The sequence below is a fragment of the Hibiscus syriacus genome, unplaced genomic scaffold, assembly GCF_006381635.1.
Source record: "Hibiscus syriacus cultivar Baekdansim isolate YM2019G1 unplaced genomic scaffold, ASM638163v2 tig00000916_pilon, whole genome shotgun sequence".
Taxonomy (NCBI): domain Eukaryota; kingdom Viridiplantae; phylum Streptophyta; class Magnoliopsida; order Malvales; family Malvaceae; genus Hibiscus; species Hibiscus syriacus.
The window spans coordinates 1,883,254-1,895,690 of NW_024061833.1; the positions used below are offsets into that span (position 1 = coordinate 1,883,254).

A 12,437-nucleotide genomic window follows, 5' to 3' on the forward strand; every position below is an offset into this window, starting at 1 on the left:
ATAAAATTATCTAATTTAGATGATATAAATTTGTTATAAGATAAACTCAAAGTTTATTCATTTGGTTCATATTTGTTATAAGATAAACTTATATAAATAAAATCTTAAATTTAATAATACTGATTTTATTAATTTAAACTTGTTTGCTTGTACTTGGTTGGAGCTTAAATTTTGTTTTATTTGAATGTCGTTATAATCAATAATACTTATCATAATATTATAAAATGATCATTAAATTTATTAAATTATATAAAATAATTATTATATTTATCAAATTTTATTATTATTATATCATGATGATTATTATATAATAATTTGTAACTTTAATTATAATTTCATAATTTTTAAAAGTTTAATAATAAAAAATATAATTGAGTAATTCTGATATATATTAACCATATTTTTATTATTTAAATTATTTTTTTGAGAGAAAAAACACCAAAAGCTAAAAAGGAAGGAATCAGATCCAATTGAAGAATACCAATGTAAAGAATGAACGCACGTGGAGATTTTCAGCTGCTTACAGTTATTTATTTTTAAAAACCATTTTATGATTAATAGTATTCATTTATCTTTAATATTCTGAAATCAACGTTTCAGACAAGACAACTCCGTCAGTTTCGCCTCAGACATCCTCTCTATCTCCATTTAGATCATTATAAGCTCTCTTCGCGATCTGCTAACAGTGCTTACAATTTCACAGAAAGTTGAAAAAAAATTAATAATATTTGAGATATCACGTTTTCAATTTAAATTTATTTTTATTTTAACTTTAAAATAGTTTTGGATTTTTTCTTCTTAGCTGGCGATATATTGGATGTTGTAGAGTAAATCAATACGGCGATTTGTATCAGTCTGTTGGAGCTAAGATTCATAGCTCCAACGCCAAGCATGTGATGTGAAGTAAGATTCCTTTTCCTTTTCTTCTTTTGTTTTCTTTGATGGTTGATCCATTTTGTCAGCTATTCATTTTCGATTAATTTTGGTGTTCGTTGGAGTTTGTATGTAGATCTGTATGTTTTGTGACTCACGCTTTTTGAGCAGTTTCGAGATTGTATATTTTCGTTTGGTTCAGCGGAAAGTGGGAGAGGGAAAAGAAAATGTTCAAGTATTATTTCACAGTCTAAACTGTTAAAAGGTTGAGATTCGCTCAATCATGGGTTTTTTGGGTTGCTTTATGAATATTGAGAGATGTTTGTTGCTTATAAGGGATTGAATTTGAGTTTGTTTGGCTATAGAGTAAGATGTGAATTTCAGTTTGTTTAGAGGTTTCGACGAATGTAAGTGAATCAGCTAGAACCTGGTAGTTTGGGTTCATCTGAAAAACCCTAAAGCCAGAGGCACTAGAGACTTGAGATTTAAGAAGGCTGGTTCCAGACTTTCAGCTCTATAATAATGTCTGCTCTGAATTTTTAGTGGCGCGCTTGTCTTGGAGTTAATTCCACTGATTAAGAAATTTAAGATATCATGTGATGAACTTTATTGGTTTAGAAATTAGACAAACATGTCTTAACATAAACAAATCACTCTTTATCTTAGAAAAGTAAATGTTTCATGTCGAAGTAATTAAAGTAGTTGATTTCTGTTATGGATTATTACTGCACTTCGGCCGGTTCTTGAGCATAGTACTCAAATGTGTTTGATAGAAACTAAACCTGTGGTCCCTCATCTGCTTTTGTTTTTTCTTTTCTTCAGATTCTGGCATTTGGTGTTATTTGTGAAGCTTGCTGAATTCCAACTCATGGTCTAGATTCTTTCGAAGATTCTCTTTTTTGAATCCATTCTGAATTAAATATATGAAACGTATATGGGTCTAGAGTTTTAGTATGATATTTGGAAGTAGATTTGCTTTAGAAAACCTTGCCAAATAGTACAGTTGATCTTCAAAATTGGAAAAATGCCTTCATGGTGGGGTAAATCATCATCCAGAGAATCGAAGAAGAAGACAAGCAAAGAGAGTTTCATAGATTCCTTTCACCTAAAAATTAAGACTCCACCTGAAGGTAAACCAAGCAGTAGATCAGCAGTTTTGAGAAGAAATTGCAGTGACATAACTTCAGAAAAGGGATCTCACTCCCGAGCAGAATCAAGGTCTCCTTTATCTTCTAAACAAGTTTCTAGGTGTCAAAGCTTGGCTGAAAGACCTCATTCTCAGCCGCTTCCACTTCCTGATCTGCATCCCACAATTGTGGGTCGTACAGGTTCTGGAATCGGCATTTCAACAAAAGCAAGGCCAGTAAAAGGCTCCAAGTCATCTCTATTTCTGCCTCTCCCTAGACCTGGATGTATACGCTGTAGGCCAAATCCTAACGACTTAGATGGAGATTACACTACTGCTTCAGTTTCAAGTGGGGGTTCCGCTGAAGGTGATGATCCCACTGACATGCAGCTTCATAGCCCCCTGGCAACTGATTACAACAATGGGACTAGAACTGCAGCCAGCAGCTGTTCTAGGTGAGTCTGTTTCTTGTTAACCATGGTGCTTGCATTGAGGATTTATTATTGTACAAACATAGTATTTTATTGTACAAACTTATCCCTTACAGTTTTTTTTTGGTCTGAAGTTTGATGCTTAAGGACTAGTCCTCTACAGGCATCCAATGTAACTCGAGAGAAGCAAACACACAGGATATATCATTTGGTAATAGTAGCTCCACAAAATCACCTAAAAGTAGAACTTTAAGCAATCATGTTCCAAATCTACAGATTCCACATCACGGTGCTTTCAGCAGTGCTCCTGACAGCTCCATGTCAAGTCCCTCTAGAAGCCCAATGAAAGCTTTTGGCACAGAGCAAGTCATGAACCCTCTTGTTTGGGCAGAAGACTTATACTGATATCACTTTACTTGGATCTGCCATTGCTCCAGTCCTGGTTCAGGTCACAATTCTGGCCATAATTCAATAGGTGGAGATCTGTCAGGACAGTTATTCTGGCAACAAAGTAGGAGCAGCCCTGAGTATTCTCCAATACCAAGTCCCAGGTTGACCAGTGGTGGTCCCAGTTCCAGAGTACATAGTGGTGCAGTTACTCCTATTCATCCTAGATCGGCAGGAATGGCTACTGAGTCACATACTAGCTTGCATGATGATGGGAAACAACAAAGCCATAGATTGCCCCTTCCTCCCATAACAATTCCTAATTCATCTCATTTCTCTCATTCAAACTCAGTAGCAACATCTCCCTCCATGCCACGGAGTCCAGCAAGGGTGGAGAATCCCGTAAAGCCAGGGTCACGATGGAAAAAAGGAAAGCTTCTGGGTAGAGGCACATTTGGTCATGTTTATGTCGGTTTTAGCAGGTATAATACTCCAAAGAAATAACTTCATTTCTTACATCTCTTACACTAAGAAATTAACATGTATCCATGGTTTATGCCTTATGCTAGTTTATATTGAGCTGTGTAAATATTCAGTGTTTATTATACTCCATCAATTACAAGTTCCTTTTGCATACTCTATTTTAAACAAGTTTGCATCCAAGGATTTCTTCTTGTGTTCCCTTTTGAAATGTTACTTAGTAATTCAGTTTGTTTATTTACTGTTTGTGTTCTATCTTTTTCAGTGAAAGTGGTGAAATGTGTGCAATGAAGGAGGTTACATTATTTTTAGATGATGCCAAGTCAAAAGAAAGCACTAAGCAGTTAATGCAGGTAAGCTGTTTTTCCTTCGATGTTGTCTGTTTGATGCCAAAAGAAATAATATGTTTCTTGATTCCTTATTATGCTTTAATTTGGTTATAGGTGTGGTAGAAATTCATATTCTCATTGCTCTGACAGGAAATTTCTTTGTTGAACTGTTTGCGGCATCCAAACATTGTGCAATACTATGGGTCTGAAAAGGTGTGTCCCATGTACGACATTTTGTTCATTGGTCTTGACATCTTGTATTGTTATGGTTATTTAAAACATTTACAGACCAAAAGGGTTCTGTCTTCTATCTGGAAGAGTTGCTCTTTATATATTGAGAAACAGTGAACCATATCTCGTAGTCAAGTATGGTTATTTTAAAATTGTTGTTGAACATATTTAAAAGTTCCATTGATGAAAGGATTCTATCTGGAAGCATTGCTCTTTAATATTGAGAAATGGTGAATCATATAATGCTAAGAAACTTTTGGGAACTACATTTATGGTTACTTAAACTACCCAACTAAAGTTTACTATAACATGTAAGCATTTTTTTCAGGAAAAAGGGCGAAGGCAAGGATTATTTTGATTCACTTACAGAACTTCGGGATAATTTTTTACAGGTAGATGACAGGCTTTACATATACCTTGAGTATGTATCTGGTGGGTCAATTTATAAACTTCTCCAGGAGTATGGGCAACTTGGTGAGTCAGCAATTCGAAGTTATACTCAACAGATCTTGTCTGGCCTTGCATACCTACATTCCAGGTCTACTGTCCACAGGTGAGTCAGTTAGGTATCTAATATTTTTGAATTATAGCTTCACGGGCAGCTGTCTATTGATTTTTGCTTAAAGGAATATACCTTTCACCATCTTGTTCTTTATTTCTTGGGCAGAGATATTAAAGGAGCAAACATACTAGTAGATCCTAATGGTCGTGATGTTAAGTTGGCAGATTTTGGGATGGCAAAGCATGCAAGTGTAGGCTTAATCATTTTTGTTTTAAATGAACTTAATCAGGAAAACCATTGAGAGTCATGAGTGAGAAAGTTAGTGAGAGAGTGAGCGTGGCGCATGGTATTGGTTCTGCAGACAGAGGCGGAGCACTGTCTGGCGAAGGAGCATGGGTAGCTTTCATTGATAATCTTAGTAGGAGAGTTCATAGAAGTGTTTTATGGAAGCGTTTTAGTTATTTCGGCAAGGTGATCAAAGTATTCATTCCGTTTGTCAATAGAAGGCCAAAGTACAAGGACTATACATTCGCCTTTGTGCATTTTGCAAGTAAGGAGGATCTGTTCAATGCAAAGGATAGGATGAATAACGTTGTGGTAGATGGTAGGAAAATATTGGTGTCGATTGCAAAATATCAGAAGAGAGGCTTTCTGAGAGGCCGTGAGCAAGTTTCTGGAGCGGGGTCAGGAGTGGACAGAGAAAAGGAGTCGCGTGGGAAGAGATCAATAAGCCATGTTGAGGCTAGGAAGAGGGAGTTGCTTAGTAAATTTCATGATAGTAGATCTTACAAGGAGTCGGTTGTGGGAAGGGATATTATGGAGAGCCAGCAGAGGAATAGTGGTGGCGATGTGAAGGGGGGTAAGAAGACTTTGGATGTGCATATTCCATTGGAAGAAAGAACTTGGTTAAGATCATCTCTAACTGGTATATGTAAGCATATTTTCGAGGTGGAGCTTGTGCAAAGAAGTTTAAGGACTGAGGGCTTCAATGTCAATGTGTTAAGGTGGGGTTTTGCGAAAAATGCCTGTCTGATTGTCTTTCAGTCGGTGGAAGAGAAAACCGCAGCGGTGAAGGATAAATGGGAGGCATTGTCTTTTTGGTTCGAAAGGCTTGAGCCTGTTATGGAGGAGAAGGGTGTTCCTTTATCTTTCTGTGTAGTTTCCTTGATGGGTGTCCCTCTGAATTCCTGGTCAGTTTCTTTCTTTTCTAGCTTGGCAGAGAGATGGGGCAAGTTAGTAAAGATTCAGGATCAAACTGCTCAAAGAGTGGATTGCAGGGTGACTCAATTGCTGATAAGAGTGGAAAGTCCGTTTGATATTCCGTCCCAGGAAGTCATTAATACATATGGTAGATCCTTCATTATTAAAATCAAAGTGGAAGGCTGTGATGAGTTCTTTCCGGAGCTGGATGATGGGGTGGATGAAGCCGGTTCTGTGGAAGGACGGGTCGTCCCGGGGGAAGAAACTCAATCGGAAGGGAACAAAGGAGACGATAGAGAAGCTCTGCAAGGACAGTTGAATTTTCAGTCGATGTCAGGCGCTTTTCATGGGGTTGACACGTTGTTTGATGGCAATTTGAATTTAAACGTGGAAGCCAATGATATTATAGGGACTGTCCATAGTGATCAGGGGACAGTACTAGGTGAGGTTAAAAGTAAGAAGAAAGTGTCAGAAGCCCTTTCTGCTGAGAGAAAAAGGGTGTGCAGTTTGGGAGGTGGATCCTTGGGGCAAGATAAAGGTGTCAAAGACTGTGGGATTAACCCTAAAACGGGCAGATATGTGGAGATTGGGCCTAAGCAGATTGGGTATATTTCTCCAGCCCAGTGTTGTCCTGTGGATAATGAAAGTAATTTCCAGGACCAAACTCTTTTCCAAACATATGAGGAAAATAGTAGTTTCATGGGGGAGGAGGTGAAGGAAAACAGCAAGGAATTGGAAGATTGGGCTAAGGGTGATAAAGGATGTAAATCTAAAAAGGCTATTAGCAATCCAATGGGGAAGAGGTGTAGGAGATGGAGATTGGGATTTCAGGTTTCGAAAGGATTGTCAATTAGCAAGACTTCTGAAGGTGTGAGGGGTTGTGGACGTTTTGTTAGGGTGTACAGAAGGTCGAAAACAAGAAGAGTATGGCTATGTTCAGAAAATAGTCATAAGCACAGTCAGAACAGGCTGGTTCTTCATTATTTTAAGCAATTTTCTTCAGCTTCAGGGGATAGGGGCCAAGTCAAGGAGTTAACAGGTTCTGGTCAAATTCAGAATACTTCTACGGGGCATATGAAAAGCAGTTTTTCTTCAACCAGGGGGGGGGCAGACCCGTCTATTATTTCAAGGAGTCGAAGATTATACAGAAAGAAGAGAAGAGGCTTAATCTCAAATGCTTTGGCAAATGCAGAAGTGTCTACAGTCTATTCTCGGTCCTTCTCTAAAGTTTTGGAGGAAGCATTGAATACTTGGGAAGTTTGTCAGAGGTTAGGCATTTCTTTCAAGGAAGGGAGGGAGGCTTTTATGGATAAAATTAGAAAGATGGAGGAAGGAGCAGGGGTGGTCAATGAAGCTGGTCAGTGAGCCAGTTTCTGTGTCCTGAAGGTTTCGGTAGGAAGTGCTTATGATGGAGTGCAATTTTATTTCGTGGAATGTTAGGGGATTAGGAAGAAAGGAAAAAATTAGAGGGGTGTCGAGACTTGTAAATAAGATTAAACCGGTTGTATTGTTTTTACAGGAGACAAAACTAAATAAAAGTCAGAAGGGATTGAATAGGAAGTTAGGAGGAAAGTTACTAAAGGGAGCAAGTTTTCAGCCAGCGGATGGGTCTGCTGGTGGATTGATGTGTTTGAATGAAAATGTTTTTGAGGCAAATGAGGTGGGCAATCATAGTAGATTTCAGATGTTAAAAGGAAGGTTCAAGGTGTCTAAGGTGGAGTGTGTTTTTATTAATGTATATGGCCCATCGGTTGAGGAAGAAAAGGAGTTTTTTAGTCAGCTGTTGAGTTTTGTTCATTCGGTTGATCTGTCTCTCTGCATTGGGGGAGATTTCAATGCTTATCTCGAATAAGAGGAGAAGATTGGTGCCTCTCAAAACTGGCATTCAATGGGTCTGCTAAGGAATTTCCTGCAACAATCAAATCTAATTGGCCTCCCTTTGGTTGGTGGCACCTTTACATGGGGTAGTCATAGAGAGGTTACCACTTGGGTAAGGTTGGATCGTTTCTTATTGAGCAGCAGCTTCTTAAGTTGCTTCCCCAAGGTGGTTCAGAAACTACTCCCTAGATCTCTTTCTGATCAATACCCTATTCTATTGGCGGAAGATGGGAAGAACTGGGGACCGAAACCATTTTGGTTTTTTAACTATATGATGGAGGAGGATGGTTTTGTAGATATGGTTCAAAATGTAATGTCAGATCGGGTCAATGATAGAGGGGGAAGCAGAATGTTTAATTTATTAAAAGGAACCAAAAAACGTATCAAGGAATGGCCAATCAGAAGTAAACAGGGGATATCAGAAGCTATTACTGGGTTGGAGAGTAAAATTTATGATTTGGAAATTAAGGCACAAAGCAGTGGACTGTCTACTTTGGACTGGGAACAGCTCCTATATTCCAGAAATGAGCTCTGGAAATTGCACAGAATCGAAGAAAGTATTTGGTTTCAACTGTCGAGAGAGAAATGGATTAAAGACGGAGACAGAAACACTAGGTTTTTCCACCTATGTGCTGTTAACAGAAACAGATTCAACACTATTTCGGAATTGAAAGTGGATGGGGAGGTGTTGACAGACCTAGAGGTGATTAAAGTTGCTGTCTCTCAGTTCTTCAAGAAAGCTTATAATTCCAAAGATTTTTTAGAGGTAGAGAACTTGAACCTGAATTTTGATATATTGAGAGAAGAGCAAAGGACTGGCCTCGAGGTTATTTTTTCAGAAGAGGAAGTAAGGGAGGCAATTTTTTCTTCGGACAGCTCTAAAGCTCCAGGCCCTGATGGTTTTACAATGGGGTTTTATAAGAAAGTCTGGCCAATTATAAAGGGGCATCTTATGAAGTTTATGGAGGATTTTTACTATGGAAGAAAATGGGATCATGGAGTTAATCATGCGTTCATTTCTCTGATTCCAAAGAAAGGCAATCCGAAATGTATTGAAGATTACATACCTATAAGTCTAGTTGGCAGTCTCTATAAAATCATCTCCAAAGTTTTAGCAAGGAGACTAGTTTCGGTGATCCAAGATATTGTGAGCCCTTCACAGTTTGCATTTATTCCGGGGAGACAATTACTAGATTGTGTTTTTATTGCAAACGAAGGTATAGATAGTTGGAGGAAGCGAGGGCTGAAAGGGGTGGTTTTCAAAGCTGATTTTCAGAGGGCGTATGACTCGGTTGAATGGCCAATTATTTTTAGATTACTGAGAGTCATGGGCTTGGGGAGAGATGTGTTTCCTGGATAAAATGTTGCCTCTCTACGGCGTCGATATCGGTATTAGTGAACGGTTCTCCTACAGAGGAGTTCTCGATGGGCAAAGGGTTGAGACAAGGATGTAGTTTGTCTCCTCTCTTGTTTAATTTAGTGGGGGAACTGTTAAATCGTATGTTGATGAAAGCGGCGGATGTGGGACTTTTTCAGGGATTTACTTTTGGAAGGTCGGATGCCCTCAGTCTAACTCATCTACAGTTTGCGGATGACTTGATTGTGTTTTGCCGAGACTCATCTACCTACATCCTCAATATTAAAAGAGTCATGAGAACTTTTAGCATAATGACTGGCCTCCATTTGAATATGTCGAAGAGTAATTTGTATGGAATCAATGTGGAGGGCGAGGTACTAAATGAATGGGCTAAGGAGATTGGTTGTGCTGTTGGGGTTTTTCCAACAGTGTATTTAGGGTTACCATTAGGTGCAAAAAGGAACTCAGAGGCTCTTTGGGAGCTAGTCATGCAAAGCTTCAACAAAAAATTATCCGGATGGAAAGCTTTCTCACTTTCTATGGCGGGCAGATTAGTGTTGATTAAATCAGTTTTATCCTCCCTGCCAATTTTTTTCCTCTCTATTTTCAGAATTCCGAGTAAGGTTTATAGGAAACTAAATTCTATTATGGCAAACTTTCTGTGGGGGGAGGGTTCTTCAAAAAGCAGAATTCACTGGGTGAATTGGAAAAGGGTTTGTCTTCCCGTAGAGGAGGATGGGCTGGGAATCTTGGATTTGAATTTCGCTAACAGAGTACTACTAGGTAAATGGGTATGGAAATTCGCAAATGAAAAGGACTAACTCTGGAAGAACATGATTTGCAGTAAACATAATGCGAGTACTATGTCTTTAGACCTTAACAAGGTAATCTCTCCTTCGGATTCTTGGATATGGAAGGGTATTACAAGAAATTACTTGGCAGAGGACGCAATTGGAAATGGTTTAAGATCTCACTCGAAGATACAAGTAGGTAATGGAAAGTCGATTGTATTCTGGCATGATGTGTGGCTAAATGAGGAATCCTTAAAAAGTCAATTTCCGAGGATATATGCTCTATCTAACAATAAGTGGGGAAAAGTTTCAGAGTTTGGAAGTATAATAAGCAATAAGTGGATTTGGAACATTCATACGAGAAGGAATCTCTGTGACTGGGAGATGGAGCACTGGATTCGATTGATGACACTATTGGAGAATGTTGGGCTATCTGATTCGGTGGATGATTTTTTGGCGTGGTCGGGAAAGAGTGATGGATTGTTTACTGCTAAAGCCTGCAGGTTGACCCTTTCTTCCAACTCAGGGGCAGTCTTACTTGGAAGAAATTCGTTTGGTCAGGTTTGGCCCCACCTAGAGTCGAAACTTTTCTCTGGCAGGTTTCTCATCAAAGACTGGCAGTCAGATCGGAGTTGATAAAAAGGGGTGTTACGTTGGAGGAGGTGTCTTGCCCGTTATGTGCTAAGCAGGAGGAAACAGTTCAGCATTTGTTTATTTCGTGTCAGGTTGCATGGGATTTATGGAGCAGTTTCTGGAGGTTATGGGGAGTCTCGTCAGTTTTACCTAATGATCCAGCCTCTTTGCTGTGCTCCTGGTCGGATTTAAGGCCAAAGTCATTAATATGGAGCTTTATACCGAGGGTAGTTCTTTGGTCACTATGGAAGGCTAGAAATTCGGTGGTTTTTGATGATTGGAAACTGGACAAACCTAATCTTTTCTTCATATGCAGATTTAGGTTGGTTAAGTGGTTCCTTGCTAAATACCCGAACGTTATCATTCAGGTTGATTCGCTTGTAGGAGACCCGTCGCTCGCAGACAAGCACCAGACAAGGCACCCTAAAAGGATGAAGGTTCAGGAATGGCTTCCTCCTCCCCTTCATTTTTTTAAAGTTAATGTTGATGGGGCAGTTAGTGGGGACGGGCTATTGGGGGGAATGGGGGGCATTTTAAGGGACTCAGAAAGCAAAATCCTTGGGTCTTTCTCGCTTGCTGTTGGTCCAAGTCCTCCTCCACTCGCTGAGATGAAAGCCATAGAGAAAGGCATTGAATTTTTTCTATCATCGGAATGGGCGACTCAAGGAAGGTTAATTATTGAGAGTGATTGTAAGACAGTGGTGGATTGGATCTTACTGCTGACTTCTTCTCCTCCTTTCCTTAGTTTATTGGTTCAAAAAATTGCTTCCTTAATCTCGGAGTAGGGCGATCATTATTAGACATATACCGAGGAGATGTAATTGTGAGGCTGATGCCTTAGCTAAACAGGGGATTGGCTGATCACACATTATTGCTTTAGAGGTCATTCAGTAGGGTCTTGGGTTATTGTGGTTGTAGGGGATGTGGTAGTTTCGCTATTGTGTAGGGGCGGACTGGTCGTTTTAAATGTTCTGTAATTTTTATGGTGTTTAGTCAGTCTGCTGGTTGTTTTTTATGTACTGTGTTTCTTGAGCAATAAAATCCTAAGGCACTCTTTTCCTCCCTTCACTGATTAAGGAACTTTCTCAAAAGTTCCATTAGTCAAGAAGGGGGTTTTTAATGAGGCCTGCAATTCTTATCAAAAAAAAAAAATGAACTTAATCAGACTAAAGTAAACTTGAGGTAGTCCAAGGTTGTGGAGATTATATTATGACTCATTTATGCTGCGATATTACTCAATGATTAGGCTTTCTTCTTCAAGGCGATTTCCTAGTTTTAAAACACATGCTTTGCAGATTGCAGGGCAGTCATGTCCACTATCGTTTAAAGGAAGCCCTTATTGGATGGCACCTGAGGTCGGACTTAATTTCTCTATTTGGTTTTAAGGGTTACTTCAAGTTCTAATCCATCACTTTGGGGGGGGGGGACTATCGTTTATCTGGTTTTAGCTTTCTTCAACCGTGAAATCTTCCTTCTACTGTTTCTCAATTTTTTTCTGCTCTATTATTTCCCAGGTTATAAGGAACTCAAATGGGTGCAACCTTGCTGTGGATATATGGAGTCTTGGATGCACTGTTTTGGAAATGGCTACAACAAAACCTCCTTGGAGTCAATACGAAGGGGTCAGTTGTAAAAATAGCAAGGATAGGATACTTGAAAATTTAGTGTTGTTTAGTCGTCTTTCATGATATTTCTCGTCTATGTATATAGATAAAATTTCAAGCATGTAACCTAATTAAAGTTTTTGTTTCTATTTGTTTGATATTTGCATGTCAGGTTGCTGCTATGTTCAAGATTGGAAATAGTAAGGAACTTCCAGCCATTCCAGAATACCTCTCAGATGAAGGAAAAGATTTTGTGCGGCAGTGTTTGCAACGCAACCCACTACATCGTCCTACAGCGGCTCAGCTTTTAGATCACCCATTTGTAAAATATGCTGCTCCTTTGGAAAGGTCTACTCCAGATCCTGAGCCTTTAGATCCTGCCCCTGGTGTTACAAACGCGGTGAAAGCTATGGTAGTTTTTTTCCTATTCTTTACCCAATTTGTAATTAGGTTGTGATTGTGCTCTATATCATTTCATTTATTACCTTAGAAAGGTTCGTTTTGGCAACAACCAATGAATCGGTTTCTACATAAATATTAGCTGGGTCAATCATCCCTGTGCTAATGTATATGCTTAAAGGTTGCTGCTGTGGAGGTCTCTTTTTTTTTTATAAG

General features: G+C 39.0%; 1 pseudogene; it reads left to right on the forward strand.

Moving 5' to 3' along the window:
- The first annotated feature begins 1,701 nt into the window (after nucleotides 1–1,701).
- The window catches only part of LOC120117865, a 30,640-nt pseudogene continuing 19,904 nt past the window's right edge, over nucleotides 1,702–12,437 (forward strand).